Below are 27,113 nucleotides of genomic sequence, written 5' to 3'. Positions count from 1 at the left end.
CATTTAAAATGCTCAGGAATCTATGAGGGTGACCCCTAACTAAGACTTGTAGCAGTGGGAGATATGTAGTCTGAAGTGGCCATTTCCTATAATGAGAAAGGCCTTCCAGTAGAGGAACTGGGAGACCAACCCAGCCACAGCACTTTAAACCTACAATTTCTCCTGCCAACAAAATGTGCAGGGATAAAGATGGAGCAGAAATGGAAGAAATGTCCAATCAATGGCTGGCCCAGCTTGAAACCCATGTCATGAGAGACAGCACATGCAGATACTATTAATTATATTCTGCTATACTTCCAGAAAGGAGCCTAGCAAAACTGGCATCTCAGAGGCATCACCCAGCAACTGAGGGAAACAGATGCAGAGACACACAGCCAATCATTAGGCAGAGCTAGGGGAATTCTATGGAAGAGGGGGACAGGGACATTAGTGGCACCAAAAATTCTACCAGACTAATCCTATAGCTAATAAATTTCTTCAGCAAAGTGGAAGAGGATGAAGAAGGATTCAAAGAGCCAGAGAATTCAAGGACACCACAAGAAAACCTATCGAATAAATTAACCTGGGCCCGTAGTGGCTCATAGAAACTGAACTGCCAACCAGAGAGCATAAATGGGACAGTTCTAGGCCCCCTGCACCCATGTCACAGTTGTGTAGCTAAGTCTTCATGTGGGACTCATAACAGCAAGAGCATGAGCTCTAGCTAACTCTGTTCTCTGCCTTTAGCTGGCTATCCCCTAACTGTGCTTGCTGCCTTGTCTATCCTCAATACTACAAGATGCACCTAGTTGTACTGCAATTTAATATGCCAAAGAGGGTTGATATCGATGGGACACTTCCTTTTTGGGGAGAAAGATTGGTAGGAAGACAAGGTGAGAGAGGGAGGCTTCAGGGAGAGGGAAAGATACTATCTGGATGTAAAATAATAATAATAATAAAAAATTAAGTCAGGTTATACTATAAAAAAAAAACAGATTCCTCAGTTTGTCAAAGGGGTATTATGAGGCCCTAACTCTCCTAACTTCTTTGTGCCACCCCATTTCTAGTGTGTTTGCTCTAGTCCCATATGAAATATCCAATAACTCGCCTAAAAACAGTGAGTTCTCATGACAAAGCATTAGCACTGTATTCACATACTTTGGCATGTAGCACGGTCCTCTCCTTCATTCCAACTCAAAACAACCACCCACTCTAGGAAGATGAAGCAGGATACAGCAGCTCAGGAAGACTTTGCTGTGTGACTGCTGTACTCCCTGCTTTTTGGAAGTTTCCCAGTTTAGCTGTACACTGAGTACATAATTGCAATTTGTAAGTTTGAAATTATGTGACAGTCTCACTTTATATACTGTGGGTCCCAAAAAGGACTGAGTAACCAGCTTACATTTTTAATTACTTGTGCAATGTCTGTCTCCTACTGTAAAATCATAATCATAACTGTCGCAAGGAGAAATTGTCTTGATTTCCTCTGGATTGTTGTAGTCCTAGTACTTTAAAGAGAAATGAGGAGACAGTGTGACAGTTTCAAGGGGTAAGGGGCACTTTTGAGGACATGGCCAATGCATAAAAAAGAGAGCACATGGCAGATTGGAGGGGCACCAAGGGTAGCTAGTTATCCAGCTCTCCGGGATAAGCACTCAGGGGACATATCATCCCTGAAAGGGTGCTCAGAAAAAGATCCCAACAGTGTTGATGGAAAGGAGAGTGAAGATTTTTGTTTTATTCATTTTCTATTATTTATTAGCCATCAAATACTATTTAAGCACTTTACAAATATTAACTCATTTACTTCTCTTTTTTGTTAAGATTTATTTATTATATGTAAGTACACTGTGGCTATCTTCAGACACTCCAGAAGACGGAATCAGATCTTGTTATGGATGGTTATGACCCACTCTGTGGTTGCTGGGATTTGAACTCAGGACCTTTGGAATAGCAGTCAGTGCTCTTAACTGCTGAGCCATCTTTCTAGCCCTATTTACTTCTCTTAACATCTGCAAAATCCTCTTTAACAAGCATAATTAATATATTCAGAAATACCCCTTAGTTTATCTAGATATTATGTTACATAGGTAAGTTTCAAATTCTGAGATCATTCTATAGTCTATGTTCTTAACCTGTATGCATGCTACTCTGTTTAGTTTTAGATTAAATAAATTCTGCAAAAGTTAAACATATTGAACACATTGAGTCTGAGATGCCCCTGGATAATTTCAGTATCTATTATATATTCAAATATTTGATCATGATAGATGTACAAAGGAAAATATATGTGGCTTGATATCTGCATGAAGTGGGATATAAACAACCATTATTTACTAACAAAAATCTAACTTATTCACTTTTCTTAAAAGAGTTCAGAGGATGTCCCAAAATGCTATCTATAGCAATCCCATTAAAAGCTCTTTCTTCTCAAATCAATTATGCACAGACTTCAAGACTCCAAAGATTCTAATCTTTTGCAAATTCCAAGGTAGTACAACTTTCTCCCAGTATTTTTAGTGGTCTACATTATACCTCTTCTCTAGTTTAAATTTTTACTGTGTGGATAAATGAAGGCTCTTCCAGCCAAAAATATCTTTTGTTTGGGTAGGGTAAAGAGAAAAATTAGGTTCCAAAGCCCTCTTTAGAGAGCTGGTAAATGAGAAAGTCTGTAATTGGGAGAAAATTTCTGAACAGAACACCAATAGCGTATGCTCTAAGAGCAAGAATTGACAAATGGGACCTCATAAGGTTACAGAGTTTCTGTAAGGCAAAGGACACCATCAAGAGGACAGATCGGCAACCAACAAATTGGGAAAAGATCTTCACCAATCCTACATCAGATAGAGGGCTAATATCCAATATATATAAAGAACTCAAGAAGTTAGACTCCAGAAAACCGAACAACCCTATTAAAAAATGGGGTACAGAGTTAAACAAAGAATTCTCACCTGAAGAACTTCGGATGGCGGAGAAGCATCTTAAAAAATGCTCAACTTCATTAGTCATTAGGGAAATGCAAATCAAAACAACCCTAAGATTTCATCTTACACCAGTCAGAATGGCTAAGATTAAAAATTCAGGAGACAGCAGGTGTTGGAGAGGGTGCGGAGAAAGAGGAACACTCCTCCACTGCTGGTGGGGTTGCAAATGGATACAACCACTCTGGAAAGCAGTCTGGCGGTTCCTCCGAAAACTGGGCACCTCACTTCCAGAAGATCCTGCTATACCACTCCTGGGCATATACCCAGAGGATTCCCCACCATGTAATAAGGATACATGCTCTACTATGTTCATAGCAGCCCTATTTATAATTGCCAGATGCTGGAAAGAACCCAGGTATCCCTCAACAGAAGAGTGGATACAAAAAATGTGGTATATCTACACAATGGAGTACTATTCAGCCATTAGAAACAATGAATTCATGAAATTCTTAGGCAAATGGATGGAGCTAGAGAACATCATACTAAGTGAGGTAACCCAGACTCAAAAGGTGAATCATGGTATGCACTCACTAATAAGTGGTTATTAACCTAGAAAACTGGAATACCCAAAACATAATCCACACATCAAATGAGATACAAGAAGAAAGCAGGAATGGTCCCTGGTTCTGGAAAGACTCAGTGAAACAGTATTTGGCAAAACCAGAACGGGGAACTGGGAAGGGGTGGGAGGGAGGACAGGGGAAGAGAAGGGGGCTTACGGGACTTTCGGGGAGTGGGGGGGGGGGGGCTAGAAAAGGGGAAATCATTTGAAATGTAAATAAATTATATCGAATAAAAAAAAAGAAAGTTAAAAAAAAAGTCTGTAATTATCACATTTATATGATTATCACTTATGGACCTGAATCTGAGAAAAATAAGTTTTCACTGCATGTTTTGGGATATGTTTGTATACAGATACACAGTAACACTGTACAAATGCACTTAGTCAGAAGTGCATGTGGACCAAAAAAAGGGGCAAAGGGAAAAAAAGATGAAAAGGGAAGCATGGGCATAGTGATCCAGCAGGCGACACTGACTTGATTAGCCAATAGGAACACTGAAATATAGAAGTGAGAGGAGTATTTTTAGACTTTAAACCAGTGTAAATAAGAGAAAATGACGGTTTATAACTAAGCAAGCAGAGTTTCAAAGAGATGATCAATAGATTTGAGCACTGAAGACAGATCAAGTAAAATACAGTCTCAATGCATCTATTGGATTTCACAGTATAAAATACAGTGGGAAATTTGTGTATTGTATCTCCAATAAAGTTAATGAGCTCCCAAATTATCTCTACCTTTTCAAAAACCATGCCCAATTATCTTTCCTTTCTAACCTATTATTTCTACTTTTAGCTATTGTTATTTAGCAACTTAATTAAAATATAAACATGCACATATATGTATTGTAAATATGTTGCTTAAAATAATGTGAGTACAGATATTTGAAAAATATAGATTAAACTGTTAGTTGATGGTACTAGAAAATGGAAAATTAACTACTGGAAGGAAATAGAATATTTCAACCTGGGCTTTTGAATATTCTAGGTAAAACTTTAATTCCAGTTGGTTTCATTGTTTTCCTTGTTTGGGGAGCACATCTTCGTGAAAAAGTAACATTTAGAGGCTCTAACTTCATGAATAACTCTGAAACTTAATTTTACCTAACTCGACATTATCCTTTGTTTCTTGTCCTCTTGTTTTCCAGCAAATGTTTTATCTGGCCATATTCCTAGTTTTTGTTTTTGTTTTTGTTTTCCAAGAAACATTTTTAAATGAATCAAATTGAGAAGCCCCTTGACCATGTTAGAGAATTCTTTTGCTCTGTGTTTCTATGCAGACAAGCTGACTAGCAATGAAGTTCTAACCATTTCTATGATGAGGAATTTCAATTAGAATAAATCAATGTGCTGCACTAGTTACTCGGAAGAAAAATGTTGCTTTTTAAAATTAATCCTAATTTAAATTTGTGAATGCTAGTCATATTTAATTATAAAAATAAATACCATTTCGGTATTCACTATTCCCAAGTTATGGAAGAAGCCTAGGTGTTCATCAAGGGATAAATGTAAATGTGACAGATACACACAATGAGTTTCATTCAACCATAAAAAAGAATAAACATATATTACTTGTAGGAAAAATTAACAGATGTGCAGACAATCATATTGAATGAAATAAGCCAAACTCAGAAAAATATTGTATCTTCTGTCCTGTGTTTTGTGTTAATACTTTTTAGAAGAAAAATATCAACTTAATAAAAATAAAGCTAAAGTGAAATCATAGAGTTGCTGCCATAATGGAACAATTGTGATGCGACTTGCCCTCCTAGTCCTTCTTGTTGGCATTTCGTCTAGGCTCCACCCACAGTTTCTTGGTAACAGCCTGGTGTGCCTGACTCACTATGGGTTGCTTGTGCCCCCCTCACTCTCTTTCCCTCTTGCTCCTGCTCCTGCTCCTTACCCTCTCTCCCCATTCCCTTCCCCCCTCTTTCTCCATGTCCTCATAGCCAGCCTCTCCTCCTTCTCCTCCTCCCCCTCAATCCCTCCATCTCCCTTCCTCCCTCCTCTCTCTCTCTCTCTCTCTCTCTCAATCTCTCTCTTTCTCTCTGCCTTTCTCTGTCTGTACTACCCCTTCAACTCCCCTCCCCATGTCCTAAATAAACTCTATCCTATACTATACCTTAGTGTGGCTGGTACCACAGAGTGGGAAGTGATACCTCAACATGGACCCGCAGGGGCATCCCCTTACCCCACATCATACGAAGCCTCCTTCAAACATACCCCTTCTTTCTTATCTTTTTATAATACACAACACTACTTGTTAGGAATCTGTCTAAGTCCACCCCACAGTTACCTGACAACAGCCAAGTATGCCCCTCCCCACAGTTACCTGGCAAAAGCCAAGTATGCCCCTCCCCACAGTTACCTGGCAACAGCCAGGTAGGCCTGGCCTACTATAAAAGGGGCTGCTTGCATTGTCCTCTTTCTCTTGCCTCCTGCTTGCTTCTCTCTTGCCCTCTTGGGCTCTTCTCTTCCCCTTCCCTTCCCCTCTCTCTCCACATGGTCATGACCGGCCACCACTTCTCTACTCTCTCCCTCTCTCTGCCTCCCCTACCCCCTTTAACTCCCCTCCCATGCCCTAAATAAACTATACTATACCATTCTCTGTGTGGCCTCTCAGGGGGAAGGGATGCCTCTGCATGGGCCCACTCAGGAACCCCTTGCCTCCACACCTCACCATAGAACACATCTTGTTTCCTTTTATCTTTTTATAATCACAAGACTATGAGTTTCAATAAACTAGTAAAAAAGAGCTATTGAAGACAATAGGAAACTTAGAACCTGAAAAAAAGCCTTGCACACTGCACAGGTTTCCATACACTGCCCTGTATATAGCACAAAGATAAAGATCCTGAGTAGAGTGCCATGTCACTTCAAAGGGGAGAAAGGGATTAAAGTTTAAGGATGTACAAATGACTTGAACTTTCAGACTAAAGTTTACAAGCTCATTAGTTTTTAACTTGTAAAAGCACATAGCTTAAAACAGAAACATGCTATACACCTGTACAAAACCACATTTTTTCTTCTATAAATATTTTTTTCCTTTTCTCTTTTTCTGCTCATTAAAAAGAAGACACATATTCACACTGATGCGGTCCTACCCATCCCCAGAAGAAAGAGTATCATCACCTTTCTCCTCCATATCACCTCACACTGGAAAGCCATTGGAGAGAAACACGTGGAGCAGTCACATCCTGGGATGACAAGGCCTCCTGGACCCCTCCTCCAGAGCAGCCTGGGGCTCCAGATAAAGAGGAAAGACCACTTCCTTAAACTCTCGAGGTTGATCCCATCGTTGGGAACAAGCAAAAGAAACTTCTAAGTACTACCAGTTCATTTTCAGACTCCATTTAATCGTAGGGAGAAACTAAATTCAAGTTTAGTTGAATTTAGGGGAGCTAGGGACTTCCCAATAGATGAACAGCTTCTGATGGAAACAGTTATCTGAGTCCAGCCATCTCAAGGACAACTTCTTCTTTTGGCTGGCACTTCTCCAAATGTTTTCCTAATTGTCTGTTAACTGGTAAAGAATATAGACATTGCTCTTATCTAAACCAAAGTGCACAAGTTGTAAAAATATATGACAAATTGCCTGTTATGCCCTAATTAACTACATGCAGCTGACCTGCTCCTTTGTCCGCTAATCACTCTGAGCTCCAGACCAGCTCTCGACCAAATGGCTAGGAGGATGAATTAGAGACCTTGAGCTCTTACATCTGGGAGGATGAGTTAAGGACCTTGAAGCCAGGTGTGCTGGATAAGGTCCAGTCTCCAAGGGGCACTCCCTTGCTTAATCCATAAAGTCAAAAATGCAATTAAATAACACAGCAACTCACTCCAGCTCCCCTCTCACTTTGTGTGCCCATCCTATAAAAACATTGTACAATCTCCCTTTAGGGAACAGGTTCAGATCCCGAACTGGTTGCCTCCCTGAACACTCAGAAAATAAAGGTTGCTTGCTTGCTTTCTCTTTCTTTTTTTGGTTTAGGTTTTGGTTTTGCTTATTCACTTTACATCCTGCTTACTGTCCACTGCCAGTCACCCTCTCCCACAATCCTCCCATCCATGCCCCCTTCTCTTCTAAATGGGTGGGAGGCCCACTAGGGATCCCCCACTGTGACACATCAAGTCTGAGAGTCCTCTCCCACTGCGGTCAGTCAAGGCAGTCCAGCTAGAAAAACATATCCCAGGTACAGACAACACCTTCTGGTGTTTTTATGCTTCTGTATCTGAGGTGAATTTTCTCACCTTCTACCCTGATCCCAAACAACAGAAACATCGATCTACAGCAGTAAGCTAAAACACTGCAAGAGGAGAGGACATTCCAGAGCCATCTAATCAAATCTAAAACAAATATCAAGAGTTTCACTTCTGGATATGATAGACTTCAGGAAACACAGATATTGTTCCATTATAAAAATTAGCTACTAGGAAAAATTCATGAAAAAATACTCTTTTAGATATTGAGCAAAAGACAGACGATAACTGTAGTATATGAAGGAAGGAAAATGAGTGAAGCAAGTTGAGTTCTACAGCTCCCCTCAATTGAGTCAGGGAGTCAGGCACCACGTAGGACAGTAATCAACAATGAAACCCAGCAAAACCCAGGCAAAGGAACGCATCAGGCCAGAGGCCAGAAGCTACACAAAACTAAAGAGTTTCAGAATTTTTTGCCACAGCTTCTCATTATTATTAGTTTTATAAAAAGATTTACAAGATACACTGTAATTTTTGAGGATAAATTAAGTTCAATAAAAATATGCAAGTTGCTCTGTAACCAGAAGTCACATAGTAGGGCTGCTAAAGTACAGTAAAGCCAATGATTTTTGTTGTCCACTGGGCCATTTAAGAGAAAAAAATTCAGAAGCCAAATATTAACAGTGAAACTATCTCTAGAATTAACGTTACTCTAGATTTCCTTTATAAAAATCCTCTTAAAATGGTGGGTGGGGGTGCCTTTTCTGGCCTCAGTGACAGAGGAAGTCATCCTCCAGATACTTGATGCAGCAGGATTGGGGGGTGGGAAGATGGGGGGATGAGGGTGAGGGAATGGCAGAATAGGGTATGGTGGATGGAGGGATGTGGATGGGGGATGGAGGGATGGCCTTCTCTCAGAGGAGAAGGCGAGGAGGAGGGACTCTATGACGGGGTATTGGGAAAGGGGACAGCTGTTTGGCATGTTAATTAATTAATTGTTTTAAAAGACAAAATGAAACCCTGTAAAGAAAGATAAAAAGCTTAAACTTCCAAAATCATGAGACTAGAAATCCATGTGAGTTACTCTACCAAGAAAATATTATCCATATTCTGAAGAAAAATGAATCAATAACAATAAACTCAGAGGTCTGTGTTGTGTGATAAGATTGCAGGAAAATGCAACATATATTTATGAGGAGGCCTATGAAAAATCAAAGCACAGATACTACCACCGTCCTACTTGGTGAACCGAAGATTTTTTTATGGGTTACTCACAGGAGCAGAACTGACTCAAAGGCAGCTGCATCATCAAAGCCCACCTCAGCGTGGGTGACAGCTCACAAAGCTGGGGACTTGGAGCACAGGGCACAGCCTGCAGGCAGCTCAACGGGTTAGAGAGAGTCCTTTCCAAGTGACTCAGTGGGTCTAAACTTCTTTCACAAAGTTCATTTCTGTTTCTTCCAGGAAGCCTGCCTTATCTGATAGTCTGCATGGTCTTTATTGTTTACTCGGGGAGAGGGCAGACCTAGTGAAGCTAGTCAGTTTCAGTCATTTCCTGAGCCTATTTTGAGTTATTTACTTTGTGGCTTAAGGAACTTTCCTGCAAGATGAAATGTTTCAATCTTGGAGGAAACTACAACACAACACTGACAAGAATTAGGTCCCACAGGATGAAATGGATATGATGACTATAAAACACGTGTTTTAAAGAAATCAGGATCATATAAGGAGAAAAGTGGTTAATATGTCAATGAAAAAATACAAATTCTGTACCCAGAATGGCATGATGAAGAAGATATGTAGGTCAAGAGATACCAGTTCTCTGGGGATTCAATTTAAGTGAGTTACAAATTCATTCTTCTCCCACCACTGCCAACACCCTGCTGTTTTTCACCCAGATATCTTCTGATTAGTTTTCCAAATCTCAGAATTAGGGAAAGAAAAAAAAAACACAGAAAGGGGCAACTTAAAGTGCTGCAAGCTTCACTGCCCTTACTGCAGCAGCCAGCTTTGGGACTATTCATTTTCTATACTGAAGCAAACCTTTGGTTAATTTTCAGGGTTGTTTAAAAAAATTCAAGGATTCTGACAATATTCACCATTGTCTTTGGTGTGATTTTTTTTTTTAATTCAGGGGAGGATTTTACTGGTCCATAATCTAAAAAATCAGAAATGGTCACTAGATAGTAAAACTGCAAACTTTACACTGTACAGTATCTTTATATTATGTCTTTGTCTTTGGTGCCTTTATAATGTCCAGTGAAGGATTTTATCTGATTAATTAAGACAATAAGCTATTTAACATCCTAGAGAAAGCTTTAAGAAATAAAAGCCAAAAACATGATTTAATAGCTTTGGTAATTGTTTTCTAAACATACATAGAAACGGTGTGAATTCAGATCAAGTGGGAGGAGAGGGGAGAGGAATGAAAAGGGGTTGAAGGAAGGGAATCCATTTATGAAAAAAAAAAACATCATCAATAAAAGAAAAGAATTTTAAATATTGAAAATAATTCTTGGCAAAATTCTTAATTCTTTAATCATATTGTAAAGAATGTAAACAAGTTCTGAAATTTACAGTCTTGAATTTTAAGAAAGTTAATAATTCTAAGATATCTTCTAGGCACAAAAAAGTAGATATTTCAGCAACCTATGGTGTTATCTCCTTTTGGCATAAATGAAAGTAATGCCACCAATTTCCATAGGCTTATTGCATATTCATAGGAGAACCATCATAGTACTTCATGCTATGCTTTCACAAAGATTTTGAATATGTATATTTTCTAGTGGATCATCATGGCATCAATAGGAATTAAGTATCCCACTAGACATTAAGCCTTTGCCCACTCCAAATTTCTCAGATTAATCATGTAAATTGCATTCACTTACTATCTAACAGAAAACAGCAAATGACGAGTCACTAGATATAATTACATCACGAAAATGGATCAGCCCTGTCACATGGAGGCTTCTGGCTATATTCAAATAGAACATATGTGATTTCATCTGTGTTTCATATCATTAACTACTATTTTTCTTTGAATATCCTATTTTTATGTTTTCCAGCCTTTGACATTGTGATGCCACATGGTCACTTCATTCTATTGACTCTCTCAAAAATGAAAAAAAACTCAGTGGTTTCAATACATTCATAATTTTGTGTTGCTCCACATTCACAGTGCCTTGGCCACCTTTGGCCTGTGAACCGATGATTAGCACGTGAGAATATGTCCATAGGTGACTGTGCACCTCCCAAACCTTTCATTCTCCATCTACTTCTAGAACATCCCTTCTTTCTTCTTACCTTTATTATTTTCCAGGGCTTCATTCTCAGTTATACTCTATTTTCATCTTGTATGTCATCATAATTGATGGTATTCCCTTCCATAATTCAGTTACTTGGGAACGGTTCATAAACCCAGGGTATTTGTTTTGAGCTTCAGGTCCCTCCCACCCCAATTAAAGCTCTAAAGAGACCATATTTTCATTGGTTATTTCTTCTCAGTCTTTCCACAGGTCCCCCAAATGCACTATGTCCAGAAATAAACTGGTGTTTCCTTGATACAAAGCTCTAGAGATGTCTCATTAATGTACTCATATTATGTAAACAGACAATGAAGAAACAAGAAGAAAATTGCTTCCAAACTCTAATGCAGATCACTTACCACATCACAACAGTATAATAGTCTCCAGCACTGGTACTCTGTTGGAAAAAGACAAATAAATGATGTGGAGAAATTCCAACAACAGAATGAAGAATGCTCCTCTGTTTTATTTTGCTATTTTTCATAATTTTGATAGATCAGGCTGAACTCAAAATTACTATGTGAGCGAGTAAGAGCATGAACATCTCATTTTCTTGCTTCTACAGCAAAGTACTAATATTACAGGTTTGTATCCCCATGCCTGGTTTACGCACTGTGGTTGAACTCGGAATCTCCTGTATGCTAGAGGAGCACATGCTGACTGAGCTATGTTCATAACCCTTAAAGATTGTTTTCTTAGTGAAGACAGATACTTAGGCAGAAATTCTTAGAGAACAAGTTTTGTGTGGCCAGGTCCATACAAAGATAGCTGAAATATTAGAATAGTTCTTATGTAGCATGGACTACTCCAAACTCTGGCTACTTTTAAGGAATCAGGTGACTGCAAAGGTAGTTCAGAGCTTAAGAGCACATAGTAGTGTTCTTGCAGAGACTCTGACTTTGGTTTCCAACATATACATAGGGTTCTTAAAACACTGGTATAAACCAATCAGGAAACACCTGGAAAGACTATATGAGTCAATAGGCTAGGCTAAAAGTAACTGCTGAACTGTAAGTGAAACAGAAGGACTTAGGCATACTAGTGCTTCCAATCTCAACAGACAAATACAGTGATTTATGAACTTGTGGTTTAGCAGGTCTGTAACGAACAGTACAGACATATGATACATATGTTCAGTAAAAATGTATTTCTAAGAATCCTCAAGTTTGATGTGCTACTATGTTTCCATTACACCATCCATTTACTTGGTGGCAAAGTCTTTAACGCTATGGCTGTGAATAGGTCATGCTGCAGTGGACATTTGAGGTGGCATTATACCTCAGCAAAATTGAAAGAGAAATTACCCAAGAGAGTCATTTTTTGGAGGAAAAAAGAAGAGGCTTTAATCTTTTCATTCTGCAGAAGCACAAAAATACCTAAGTTATTCAGAAGCCAGCCAAGCATTGACACCATGGGAATGGTTACTCGACCATTTAGTTTTAAGTACATTTTTATTTCAAAGAATGGCATAAAATCTTTAAACCAATTTGGGGAGCTAATGGGTTAAGGCCACTAAAAACCCTAGAAAAGTACATGCCATTGAAAGTCATCCTCTGCCTCATTTGCCTTGTTTGCTGCTGGTGGTATCTGTGTTTATGAATACACCAGCAACCTTAGGCTGTGCTGTGCCATCAGGAACTGCTGTGGAGATGAAGAGTTGCTCAGAATGTTCATTTGAAGATTCAATTGATTTCAGCCAAGACTACTGTTTTTCCTAAATCATTTGAGCCCCTAAATCATGTTTTTCCTAAATCACTGAGGGTTTCTCAGAACACACATAGCAATATGTCCTAGAAAGACGAGGGAGGGATCCACTCACTCGCAGATACTTCCTGTGGAAAAGCAGTATGCAAAATAGGTCCACAGGGCTTAAAGGGTTAGCACAACAGAACTCCCCAGATTCCATCTGCATACTAAGTAGGAGGCTCAGTGTGCAGCATCCTCCTAGGACCAGAATGAAAGTATAACTGCAAAGGGAAATTGGTGAACATTCCCAGGTTTTCTATTGGTGGTTTAGAAAAGAGAGGTCCTCTTTATTTTTCCTTGTAGTTATGTGTGTGCATACAGGTGTGTATATAAATGTAGAAGCCAGGAATTGATGTTGGCTGTCTTTATCAAATGTCTTCAGCCTTGTTTTACAGAATAGTGTCTCTCAGTGGCCCAGAACTTGCCTATTTGGCTATAATGGCAGGTCAGTTATCCCCAGAGATCCTCTGTAGCCCAACCCTCACATCTTGGATGGGATTACAAGTGTGCTGTTGCTCTCAGCTTATTATTATTATTATCATCATCATCATTATTATTATACATATTACTATAAAACATTATTACATTTATGTATTCACTTTACAACCCCCATCTCAGCAGCTCTTCCTCTCCTTCCAGTACCCCCATTCAAGTCCTTTCCCCATTACACCTTCCTATTCTCTGGATGTCAGCCACTTCCACCCCACACCGCAGCACATATCAAGTCATCGAGGGACTTGGTATGTCCTCCTCTCTATTTCGAGGCAGGGATCCACAGGCAGGCAGGTGGGCAGGCAACAGGACAGGCTCATGGGCAGCCCCTGCTGCAGTTGTTCCGGGACCAGCCGAAGAAGCAAGCTGCTCATCTTATGTGGGTGCTGAAGTCAAATTCATGTCCTCATGCTTGAGTGGCAAGCGCTTTACCCACTGAGCCACCTCCCCAGCTGTTTGTGATCTCTTAAAAAGCAGGACTTCTCTCTCCCCCGCACCAACCTTTCTCTGCCTCCAAAATGTCTGTTCCCATCGCCCAGAGCCATTGGCTGAGCAGGCTGAACAAGCAGAGTAGCAGAGAACTATCTCAGTAAAGAAACAGCATCAAACGCTGACTTTTCCAGTGAGTTCCAAGTCCAGAAGTAAGAATGATTATCATATCTAGTTTACAGATGAGAACAAAGGCTCCAAGACATGCGTTGATTTGCCTAAAATCCCGCAGCTAGAGCAAGCTGAGGCAAGGATTAACTTAAGTATTCTGACTGCAGTGGCCATGCTCTTTCTGTCAGATCAAGCTGCCTCACAAATAAGGAATTTCAATTGGCAAAAGCTACTTGGGGCCAGTGTCAAAGTGTTCCAGTGACCAGTGTCAAAGAGTTCCCCCGTGTGAAATAAAGCAAAAGCATGTCTTCGCACAGGGCAGACACATCCAAATCGCCAACCACAGTTCTTCTGGAATAAGAACCTCTGTTTTATACTACAAACCAGGAATGTGAAATTCTGGGTGTGTTGGGGCAGCTCTGGGAAGCAGATGATCCCTGGTGGCAACTACAGAGGACACAGGGCTTGCTCGCCACACAGCAGCAACACAATTTGTTCACCAAGCTTTCTATTTTGTTGTCAGTTTTCATTTACGATTCAGAATTCCACAAAACCTTAAATTTTACAAATTTCGATTTTGAGATTTTTTTCACATTTCTTTCTTTCTTTTTTTTTCATCAATTTTCTCTATTATTTTAATTTTGATCCTATCTCTGTTTTTTTTTACATTTTTTATTCGCTATATTTTTTATTTACATTTGAAATGATTTCCCCTTTTCTAGCCCCCCCCCCAAGTCCCGTAAGCCCCCTTCTCTCCCTCTGACCTCCCACCCACCCCTTCCCACTTTCCCGTTCTGGTTTTGCCGAATACTGCTTCTCTGAGTCTTTCCAGAACAGGGGGCCACTCTTCCTTTCTTCTTGTACCTAATTTGATGTGTGTATTATGTTTTGGGTATTCCAGTTTTCTAGGTTAATATCCACTTATTAGTGAGTGCATACCATGATTCACCTTTTGAGTCAGGGTTACCTCACTTAGTATGAAGTTCTCTAGCTCCATCGATTTGCCTAAGAATTTCATGAATTCATTGTTTCTAATGGCTGAATAGTACTCCACTGTGTATATATACCACATTTTTTACATCCACTCTTCTGTTGAGGGATACCTGGCTTCTTTCCAGCATCTGGCAATTATAAATAGGGCTGCTATGAACATAGTAGAACATGTATCCTTATTACATTGTGGGGAATCCTCTGGGTATATGACCAGGAGTGGTATAGCAGGATCTTCTGGAAGTGAGGTGCCCAGTTTTCGGAGGAACCGCCAGACTGATTTCCAGAGTGGTTGTACCAATTTGCAACCCCACCAGCAGTGGAGGAGTGTTCCTCTTTCTCCACACCCTCTCCAACATCTGCTGTCTCCTTAATTTTTAATCTTAGCCATTCAGACTGGTGTAAGGTGAAATCTCAGGGTTGTTTTGATTTCCATTTCCCTAATGACTAATGAAGTTGAGCATTTTTTAAGATGCATCTCCGCCATCCAAAGTTCTTCAGTTGAGAATTCTTTGTTTAACTCTGTATCCCATTTTTAATAGGGTTGTTTGGTTTTCTGGAGTCTAACTTCTTGAGTTCTTTATATATATTGGATATTAGCCCTCTATCTGATGTAGGATTGGTGAAGATCTTTTCCCAATTTGTTGGTTGCCGATTTGTCCTCTTGATGGTGTCCTTTGCCTTACAGAAACTTTGTAATTTTATGAGGTCCCATTTGTCAATTCTTGATCTTAGAGCATACGCTATTGGTATTCTGTTCAGAAACTTTCTCCCTGTACCGATGTCCTCAAGGGTCTTCCCCAGTTTCTTTTCTATTAGCTTCAGAGTGTCTGGCTTTATGTGGAGGTCCTTGATCCATTTGGATTTGAGCTTAGTACAAGGAGACAAGGATGGATCAATTCGCATTCTTCTGCATGCTGACCTCCAGTTGAACCAGCACCATTTGTTGAAAAGGCTATCTTTTTTCCATTGGATGTTTTCAGCCTCTTTGTCGAGGATCAAGTGGCCATAGGTGTGTGGGTTCATTTCTGGATCTTCAATCCTGTTCCATTGATCCTCCTGCCTGTCACTGTACCAATACCATGCAGTTTTTAACACTATTGCTCTGTAGTATTGCTTGAGGTCAGGGATACTGATTTCCCCAGAATTTCTTTTGTTCCTGTGAATAGTTTTAGCTATCTTGGGTTTTTTTTTGTTATTCCAGATGAATTTGATAATTGCTCTTTCTAACTCTGTGAAGAATTGAGTTGGGATTTTGATGGGTATTGCATTGAATCTGTATATTGCTTTTGGCAAAATGACCATTTTAACTATATTGATTCTACCGATCCATGAGCATGGGAGGTTTTCCCATTTTTTGAGGTCTTCTTCCATTTCCTTCTTCAGAGTCTTGCAGTTCTTGTCAAAGAGATCTTTCACATGTTTGGTAAGAGTCACCCCAAGATACTTTATACTGTTAGTGGCTATTGTGAAGGGAGTCATTTCCCTAATTTCTTTCTCAGCCTGCTTATCCTTTGAGTATAGGAAGGCCACTGATTTGCTTGAGTTGATTTTATAACCTGCCACTTTCCTGAAGTTGTTTATCAGCTGTAGGAGTTCTCTAGTGGAGTTTTTTTGGGTCACTTAGGTAGACTATCATGTCATCTGCAAATAATGATAGTTTGACTTCTTCCTTTCAAATTTGTATCCCTTTAACCTCCTTATGTTGTCGAATTGCCCAAGCTAGTACCTCAAGTACAATATTGAAAAGATAAGGAGAAAGGGGGCAGCCCTATCTAGTCCCTGATTTTAGTGGGGTTCCTTCAAGTTTCTCTCCATTTAGTTTGATGCTGGCTACCGGTTTGCTGTATATTGCTTTTATTATGTTTAGGTATGGGCCTTGAATTCCTGTTCTTTCCAAGACTTTAAGCATGAAAGGATGCTGAATTTTGTCAAATGCTTTTTCAGCATCCAATGAAATGACCATGTGGTTTTTTTCTTTGAGTTTGTTTATGTAGTGGATTGCATTGATGGATTTCCGTATATTGAACCAACCCTGCATTCCCGGGATAAAGCCTACTTGATCATGGTGGATGATCGTTTTGATGTGTTCTTGGATTCGTTTGGCAAGAATTTTATTGAGTATTTTTGCATTGATGTTCATAAGGGAGATTTGTCTGAAGTTCTCTTTCTTTGTTGGATCTTTGTGTTGTTTTGGTATCAGTGTAATTGTGGCTTCATAGAAGGAATTGGGTAGTGTTCCTTCTGTTTCTATTTTGTGGAATAGTTTGAAGAGTATTGGTGTTAACTCTTCTTTGAAGGTCTGATAGAATTCTGCACTGAAACCATCTAGTCCTGTGCTTTTTTTGGTTGGAAGACTTTCTATGACCCCTTCTATTTCTTTAGGCATTATGGGACTGTTTAGATGATCTATTTGGTCCTGATTTAATTTTGGTATTTGGTATCTCTCAAGGAAATTGTCCATTTCCTCTAGATTCTCCAGTTGTGTTGAGTACAGGCTCTTGTAGTAGGATCTGATGATTTTTTGGATTTCCTCAGTTTCCGTTGTTATATCTCCCTTTTCATTTCTAAGTTTGTTAATTTGGATACTTTCTCTGTGCCCTTTGGTCAGTCTGGCTAAGGGTTTATCTATCTTGTTGATTTTCTCAAAGAACCAGCTCCTGGTTTTGTTGATTCTTTGTATGGTTCTCTTTGTTTCTACTTGATTGATTTCGGCCCTGAGTTTGATGATTTCCTGCCTTCTACTCCTCCTTGGTGAAATAGCTTCTTTTTGTTCCAGGGCTTTCAGGTGTGTCATTAAGCTGGTAATGTATGCTCTCTCCATTTTCTTTTTGGAGGCACTCAGGGCTATGAGTTTTCCTCTTAGCACTGCTTTCATTGTGTCCCATAGATTTGGGTATGTTGTGTCTTCATTTTCATTGTGTTCTAAAAAGCCTTTAATTTCCTTATTTCTTCCTTGACCAAGGTATCATTGAGTAGAATATTGTTCAGGTTCCACGTGTATGTGGGTTTTCTGTTGTTTTGTTGCTATTGCAGACCACTTTTACTCCATAGTGATCTGATAGGAGGCATGCGATTAGTTCGATCTTCTTATAGGGGGTGCCTTTGCATTTGTTGAGGTCTGTCTTGTGACCAATTATATGGTCGATTTTGGAGAAGGTACCATGAGGTGCTGAGAAAAAGGTATATTATTTTGCTTTAGGATAGAATGGTCTATATGTATCTGTTAAATCTAATTGGTCCAAAGCTTCAATTAGTTTCATTGTGTTCCTGTTTAGTTTCTGTTTTCCTGATCGGTCCATTGAGGAAAGTGCAGTGTTGAAGTCACCCACAATTATTGTGTTAGGTGCAATGTGTGCGTTGAGCTTTAATAAAGTTTCTTTTACGAAAGGGGGTGCCTTTGCATTTTGAGCATAGATGTTCAGGATTGAGAGTTCTTCTTGTTGTATTTTTCCTTTGACCAGCAAGAAGTGTCCCTCAGGGTCTCTTTTGATGACTTTGGGTTGAAAGTCAATTTTATCTGATATTAAAATGGCTACTCCAGCTTGTTTCCTGAGACCATTTCCTTGTAAAGTTGTCCCCCAGCCTTTTACTCTAAGGTAGTGTTTGTCTTTGACCCTTAGGTGTGCTTCCTGTAAGCAGCAAAATATAGGGTCCTGTTTACGTATCCAGTCAGTTAGTCTATGTCTTTTTATTGGGGCATTGAGTCCATTGATGTTAAGAGATATTAAGGAATAGTGATTTTTACTTCCTGACATTTTTGACGTTATTTTTTTTAAATTTGCTTGGTTAACTTCTTTTGGGTTTGATGAAAGGTTACTATCTTGCTTTTTCCACGGTGAAGTTTCCCTCCTTGTATTGGTGTTGTCCTCCTATTATCCTTTGTAGGGCTGGGTTTGTGGATAGATATTGGGTATACTTGGTTTTGTCATGGAATATCTTAGTTTCTCCATCTACTGTGATTGAGACTTTTGCTGGATATAATAGTTTTGGCTGGCATTTGTGTTCTCTTAGAGTCTGCATTTGATCTGCCCAGGATCTTCTAGCCTTCATAGTCTCAGGTGAAAAGTCTGCTGTGATTCTGATAGGTCTTCCATTTATATATTACTTAGCCTTTTTCTCTTACTGCCTTTAATATTCTTTCTTTGTTTAGTACATTTGGTGTTTTGATTATTATGTGATGGGAAGTATTTCTCTTCTGGTCCAGTCTGTTTGGAGTTCTGTAGGCTTCTTGTATATTCATGGGCATCTCTCTCTTTAGGTTAGGGAAGTTTTCTTCCATAATTTTATTGAAGATATTTGCTGGCCCTTTCAGTTGTAAATCTTCACTCTCATCTATGCCTATAATCCTTATGTTTGGTCTTCTCATTGTGTCCTGGATTTCCTGGATATTTTGGGTTACAAGCTTTTTGCATTTTGCATTTTCTTTAACTGTTGAGTCCATGTTTTCTATGGTATCTTCAGCATGTGAGGTTCTTTCTTCTATCTCTTGTATTCTGTTGTTGATATTTGCATCTATGTCCCCTGATTTCTTCTCAAGGCTTTCTATCTCCAAAGTTGTCTCCCTTTGAGTTTTCTTAGTTGTTTCTACTTCTGATTTTAGATCCTGGATGGTTTTGCTTAGCTCCTTCACTTGCTTGTTTGTGCTTTCCTGTAATTCTTTAAGAGATTTTTGTGTTTCCTCTTTCATGACCTCAGCCTGTTGACCAAAGTTCTCCTGTATTTCTTTAAGTGTTTTTTGCATTTCCTCATTATTGGCTTTTGTATTCTCCTGGATTTCTTTCAATGATTTTTGTGTTTCCCTTGCAAGGGCTTCTAACTTTTGATCCATTTTCTCCTGAATTTCTTTAAGTATGTCCTTCATGTGTTCCTGTACCAGCATCATGACCAGTGATTTTAAATCCACATCTTGTTTTACTGGTGTGATGGGGTATCCAGGACATACTGGTAAAGGAGAATTGGGTTCAGATGTTGCCATATTGCCTTGATTTCTGTTAGTGACGTTCCTGCGTTTGCCTTTTGCCATCTAGTTCTCACTGGTGTTAGTTGGTCTTGTCAATGCTGGACTCACCAGTGCAAGCTGCCCCTTCCCAGGTGGCCTCTGGTGCACAGCTTACCTCCTGCACTGCCTGAAGACAGGGTGCTGTTTCCCAGGCTGTTCAGACACCAAAGCAGACACCTGAAGGCTCCCGCTGGGGCCTGCTGGATTCACAGGAGCACACCGACTTCTCCCCGCTGGCCGCCCGGAAGCCCCTCTTGCCTCTTGCAGGACCTGGAGATGTGGTGTTGCGGCCCAGGCTGATCTGGATCCAGAAGCGGAGAGGTCTGAGGGCTACCACCAGAGGCCTCCGGACTGGAGCTGAGATTTATTAGTTGCTTAACGTGAGCTACAGTGCCTGTACTTTCTTCCTTTTGACTTTGCTAATCATAATGCCTTAAAGGTATGTTTTACTCCTGTATAGGGCTCACTGGCCCCTTTCTTTTTATTTACCAAAGACAACCTAGATATTTGCCACCAAAAGTGAGTCCATGTTATAAATACTTCCTTTCTTTCATTGAATACAAACTTACCTTTACTATATTTCATGCCCTTGGTAGCAAAGTAGATGGGAGATTCTATTAAATATCTTACTTTGCTTCTCGTTGTCTTTATTTTGGAAGTCTTCCATTGTTTTTCTTTAAGTGCGTTGACTGATCACCTGATACAGCTAGCCTTTAATGAATGCCACTCAGTGAAGTTTTTATTTCAGAAATTGTATTTTCTTCTCCTTTTTTCCTTTTTTCTTTCCTGTTATGTGTCTTTTTTTTTTGGTAGGGTCTTATTTTGTGAACCTGGCTTGCCTGACTTATGCTTTGAAATATGCTTTAAGGCTGGCACTAAAATGTAGGTGATTTTTTTTCCCCTGCATCTGTCTCCCTAGTTCTAAGATTACAAGCATATACCATCACAGCTCTCCAGATCTTAAATTTTCTAAATATTATAAAAGGGAGATATGAAAGAATGTAGGAGACAGAAAACTATGAAGAGAGATAGGAAGTGGTATGTTTGGGTCTTGGCACAGTCATTGCAAACGATCTCACAGCAACTGTGGTTATCTGCATTGGCCCCATGCAAGCTGCTATTGTCAATAGCCAATCAGGTATCAGGAAGGGGCTCGTGGAGTACTACTATGTCTGGTTGAATTTCAGTCAACAGGAGTATTCTGAGAAAGGATAGTTGTTCTCTTCTACTGTGTGCAATAAGGTGAGCCCAATAGGCTCCAGTGGATAGTTCCAAACTTATTGACATGCAAACTATCCTAGTTAAAAATCAGAGGGACACAAATTAAAACAAAGGCATAAATGTGCAGAAAGGAGCTATATGGGTGATGGATGCAGTTCAAATTGTTAAAGATAAAAGAACACAGGAGTCGAGAGTACAGAATATACTATATAAATGTATGAAATCATCAAAGAACAAATTTAACCAATAGAAAAAAAGCATTTTTACTTGGTTATTACAGTTATGTTTCTCTACCTAGGTTATTTGTATGTGCATTCATTTATATGTGCTGTGGAGATACTTCCCTTTAAGTTCTTGAATGAAGTTAAAATAGTTGCTCTTAAAGCTTTGTCTCTTAATAGCAACATCTAGGTGGACCCAGGTTGTTCTCTATAACTTGAATTCTCCTATGAGTATCAATAAAATGTTCTTAGCCAGGCAGTGGTGGCACATGCCTTTAATCCCAGCACTTGGAAAACAGAGGCAGGTGGATTTCTGAGTTTGAAGTCTACAGAGTGAGTTCCAGGACAGCCAGGGCTGTACAGAGAAACCCTGTCTTGAAAAACCAAAAAAAAAAAATGTTCTTAATTCTTCATATCCTTAATTTTTCTGGGACATAATTAGTGTTTGATGACATATTATAGATGTTATGATTCCATCTTATTTTCACAGATAATGTATTTGGCTGAACTCAGAAGATTCCTAGCATCTTGCTGTGGGATATCATTAAACACTCTGACTACTCTAAATGTATTGGGATTGTCTAGAACCTTTCCTTCACATTTGCACTTCCATGACTTACTCACAGGTTTTGGTTACCCTTCTCTGCCTCATTTCTACCATCCCTCTCTGTTTCAGTTGTTCTAGACTGCTTAAGCTCTGTTATCTAATTCAGAAGCTACCAGGTTAAGGGCACTGAGCCAAATCTAATCTGCAGCATGTTTTTATATGTAAATATGACATTTATTAGATGATAATGTTTTTAAAAATAGCTCTAAGAAATTTATGCACACACATACACACAAACACACACACACACACACACACACAGAGAGAGAGAGAGAGAGAGAGAGAGAGAGAGAGAGAGAGAGAGAGAGAAACTACAATAGAATATGTGACCTAAAAAGCCTAAAGTATTTATTCTCTACTTTTCTATAGAATGAATGAAAAGTTTTCTGGGAACTGTTTTCATTCTTTAACACAGAAAGACCATGGTTTTAATGTACATGAGACTTAGGTCTCATATACATTATAAAGCCAACAAGTCATGCCACGTCATGTCATAATATTCCTCTAAGAGTATCTCTTCTTTACTATGACTGCCTATGTTTAGTCACACATCCATGCTTTCACATAGCAGATTTCAATAGTTTTCTCAGATTCTGTAAATGCTATTCTGTCATCATTTATTTCTATGATGTTTGAATATTCTAAATTGTTACACTAAACTAACAAGGTTCTTCACAATCAAGAAATAAAAGTAAGACAGATTTGTAAATTCCATATATGAGTGTTTAAAAAAACGATCCAATGCATAATAAAACCCTCTCAACAAAACCAGATTATTTCCAGGTTAAGGAAATCACTGAAGAATCTTTAGACAACCAATACATTAAACACACATCAGCACAGACTAAACTAAACATATGAATAGAGAGCTTAGGGATTCAGAACAGAAAATTCACTAAGCAACAATGGTAAACTGTGGGGGAGATGGGGAAACTGCCTATCAAGAGTTGTCACAGCCTGCTATTTTCCATCAATCAAGGAAGTGCATCCCATATAAGCATCAAAGCAATGATGCTTATGTGATGCACTTCCTTATTTGAATTCAAGGTGCTCACCTTGCCAACCAGTTAGCTGTCTTAAGTCAATTTAACATGTAGCTAAAACCCTAAAAGAAAGTATGGAAATGAGGCCTCTCCAAATGTGCCCTATCAAGGAAGACAAAAAAGTTCTATGAAGGTATTTCTAGAGAACTTTGGGAGTGGTGAAGTAACAGAAATGAAATATTCCCTAAAGACGCTCAATGGATTTGAGAAACAGAAGAAAGCAGGAGTGAAATCAAACATAGCTCAATGAAATAATCTAATCTGAGGAAAACAGTTTTTATTTCTTATATAAACCTTTTACTTTATTAAAAAATTTCAATATTTAAGTTATAAATCATAAACATCTAATTTAATTATTTAATTTAATTATTTGATTTTAAATTATGACCATAATTTGTTAAAGAGGAGAGTGAATCGGATACCTATTTAAACCTGAACATACTAGAATGCCCATAATAAAGGTGCCAATAGGAGACACAAGGAAGAACAAGGAGAACTAATAGACAAAGAAAACATTTTCAAAATAGTCCCATGTTTGATTTAACATAATATATACATCCAAGAACCAAACACAAAGAAATCTGTAACTAAAACTATCATAATCAAACTGTTACTACCCAAAGACAAGGTAAAAATCTTTGAAAACAGTGAGAGAAGTAACTCATCACTCCAGGGATTCTGAATGATGTTAATAGTTCATTGTTCATCATAAGCCAAGGACACCGGGAGTCAAGGACACAGCACATTTAAAACAGTGAGAAATAAGACCTTCAGCCTTGGGCTGAAGCTGGGTGTTAGAGAATTTTTTCAGTAGATAGAAGGGCCTGTGCCCATCTCCAAAGAAAAAGGAAATGATCCATCAACAATAACAACAGCTACAAAAACCTGTGTTTAGGAACATTTGCCTTCAAGGATTAAGGGTAAATTCAAACTTTCCTAGGTAAATAAAAACTGAGTTCACTGCTGCCAAACCTGCCCTACAAGAAGCAGTAAAGTCTAGTGCATTTTAGGCTGAAAAAAGAACACTACAGAGCAATTTCAATTCATATGAAGAGATGGGATAGCTAGGTTGTAGCTCAGTGCTAGAGTATTGCTGAGGCATGCACTGTTTCATTTCTAGTACTAAAATAATGACATACAGAGAAAAAAATGACTGTAACTGTATGATTATCATATATGTATATTTTGTTATACCAGATATATTATCTTTTTCTTTTATACGAGTTAGAGAATAGTTAATAAGGCAATAAGTAAAAAAAAAAAAAAAAAAAAAAAAAAAAAAACTACTTCCATGACATGCATGTAAAGAGATGTGATCTGTATATCCATAAGAGTCCAAGAGACGGGAACAAGATAAAATTATACAAAACAAAGATTTTGAATAGTACTAAAATTGTGTAAATGGCTATCCAAATAAGATTTTCATAAACTAGCCCACTAATTAGAATCCCAAAGACAATAACTAGGTTAATAACATAGAAATGTGTAGAACTGAAATCAGTCCTAAATGTTTCTACATTAGTCAAAAACTTAAATCTATACAAGTTATGAATAAATTTCTGAACATCAATATGCTCAATGGAATAATATTCAGACTTTAAAAAAATGAAGGACTTATACATGCCCAAAACACAGCTGGACCTTGAAGATCTATGCTAAGTGAAATACACCAAACAGAAAACAAATATTGTTTGACTTTACTTGTGTGAGTTACATCAGGCAATAAATTCATAGAATCACACAATGGTGATTGTCAGTGTCCAGAGAATGGTTGTTGAATAAGAAGTAATTTTTAATAAATCCAGACAGTAAATCACAGTATCTTACACTATAAACCTTATGGTACTGATCTCTCTCTCTCTCTCTCTCTCTCTCTCTCTCTCTCTTTAAGGAACTTTATCTTCTTATGAGTCTAGATTTAAAAAAAAAAAGCCATCTCTTATTTTTCTGTGCCAGCTTCCGTTGAAGGTTTGCTGTGAGAAGGTTATTTGTATATCACAAATTAAACACTTCTGCTTCTAGGTTGTGAAGCAAAGAGGAATATTAGCACTAGAGAGAGGAGTGGAAATCCCTACCTGACTCAATGGTCATGGTAACAATATTCTTACTTGATCGTATCACCAACTGTGTTTTAGCCAATATTCCTGGATACATAAGCCAAACTGGTTCTATAGTATTCTCTGACCATTGTGCTTAACCCTGCACTTCTTGAGTTACTTTTTGAATATCACAATCAAATTTCTTTGCTTGTAATTGAAAATCCTGTCTGAGACAATAGAAAGAAGCAAGGAATTAGGGCAAAGAAAAGACAGGCCTAGGAAAGGAAAAATAGATTTATCCATGGCATAGACTTCATTAGAAACTGAATTGCGTTGTAACACATATGTAACTTTATTTAATCCTCCAAATACACTGTGAGATAGATATTATTATTCCTCATCTACACACAGGAACACTGAAATTCATGGAGATTATTTATACTTCTCAACAACATATACTTTATAGACTAGGATTTGAACCCAGTGGTTCTGACTTATGCTATCTTCTGTCAGTATACTTAAAACGTGTTTCAGGTAGACCTGGGCTAGAAGTTGGTGACATAGCACTTGCCTAGCATGTGCCAGGTTCTGGCTTTGATCCTTGGTGCCATATATTTAAAAATTAATAAAATATGTTCTAGGGGGTTATCTTAGGGACTAGGAAATGACAGGCAGGATGAACACCTCATGTCAGCTTCATCTGGAACAACTCTGACTTGCTTATTTTATAAGTATCCCCATCTTATCTGTGGTTTCATTATGACATTCTTTATTATCTCTGGTCAACTTTGTCTGAAAATATCACATGGAAAATTTTCAGAAATAAACAACTCATAAGCTTTAAATTGCACTCCATTCGGTGTAGCGTGATAAAAATCTCATGGCATCCTGCGTAGGCTGACAATCATCCCTTTGTCTGGCACATGTCTGCTCGCTGTGCTGCCTGCAGATTTGCTGCTCCCTTACTCCCTATCCATCCAGGTTATGAGACTGACTGCTGTGGTATTGCTGTGCTTGTGTACAAGGAGCTTTCTGTTGCCTGATAGTGGCCTCATGATGCGAAAGCAGTGATCCTGCCAATTATATCACATTAAATTGTTGGAATATTTTTATTTTTATTTATGCCAAAGTTCTTAAGAGGGGTAATTCATTTTTTAAAAAGTAAAAAATCCTTCCTCATTTTAATAAGACAGCTTAACAAATAAAATGATTATTAGGATGAAAATTAACTTCATTTCTCTTAAATACCTTTAAGCTTCAGCATTTTCCAATGCATATAAATATTCGTCATTTGCATGATCATTTTGAAGCCAGATGAATTTTGTTTCATTTTTTCCTTGATTCACATCCCTTTTCTTCTAAACATTTGGTAAATGAAATTTGTTTGCTTCTATTTGTAGACAGAACATTTCTAGAATGACACATAAAATTTTGGGGCATGGGACTGGGACCTGGATACCTGGATTTCTTTGTGTAACTGTTCCTACCATTTGAATTTTTATTGAGCATAAATTGTATGATTTTTTAATAAAAAGGAAAAATGCAAAATAATTGTTATAATTTTACTCTATTACTAATTACTGTTTATTTATTATTACCTTAACATGTGTTGTTATAGGTGTACATGTATAGGGAAAAAAACAGGATTTGGTAATATTTGCTGTTTCAGGTAGCCATTCACAGTGTTGATAAACATCTATGAGAACAAGAGAGGACTATTATAGGAAAATTTAAATTAAGCCTCCGATTTAAAAAATAAATGATTTATGATTTTCATACATTTTATTGGTATATTTTCACAGTCCCATGGATCAAATTCCTGGCCCTCCACATGCTAGGCTACAACCTTACCTCAGATATATATCAGCTTAAATGCAGGTATTTATAAGATCCTCCCCAGTCATTTTCACAAGATATCCCCTCCCTCCCTCGTCTGTCCCTCCTCACTCCAACCCTCCCCCTCAATACTTCTTTCTACTTCTTTCTTTAGTAGACACCATTTTAGATCTCTGTTGCCTCCTCAATTCCTTAGAGACAACCAGCCTTGGTCAGATTTTTCCATGTGTAGTCACTCTCTGTAGTAGTTTGGATGATAAATGTCCCTATGGTCTCAGGCATTTGAATA

This window comes from Apodemus sylvaticus, chromosome X, assembly GCF_947179515.1.
Source record: "Apodemus sylvaticus chromosome X, mApoSyl1.1, whole genome shotgun sequence".
NCBI lineage: Eukaryota > Metazoa > Chordata > Mammalia > Rodentia > Muridae > Apodemus > Apodemus sylvaticus.
The sequence above is the reverse complement of the archived record's forward strand: the minus strand, read 5'-3'. Positions refer to the sequence as shown.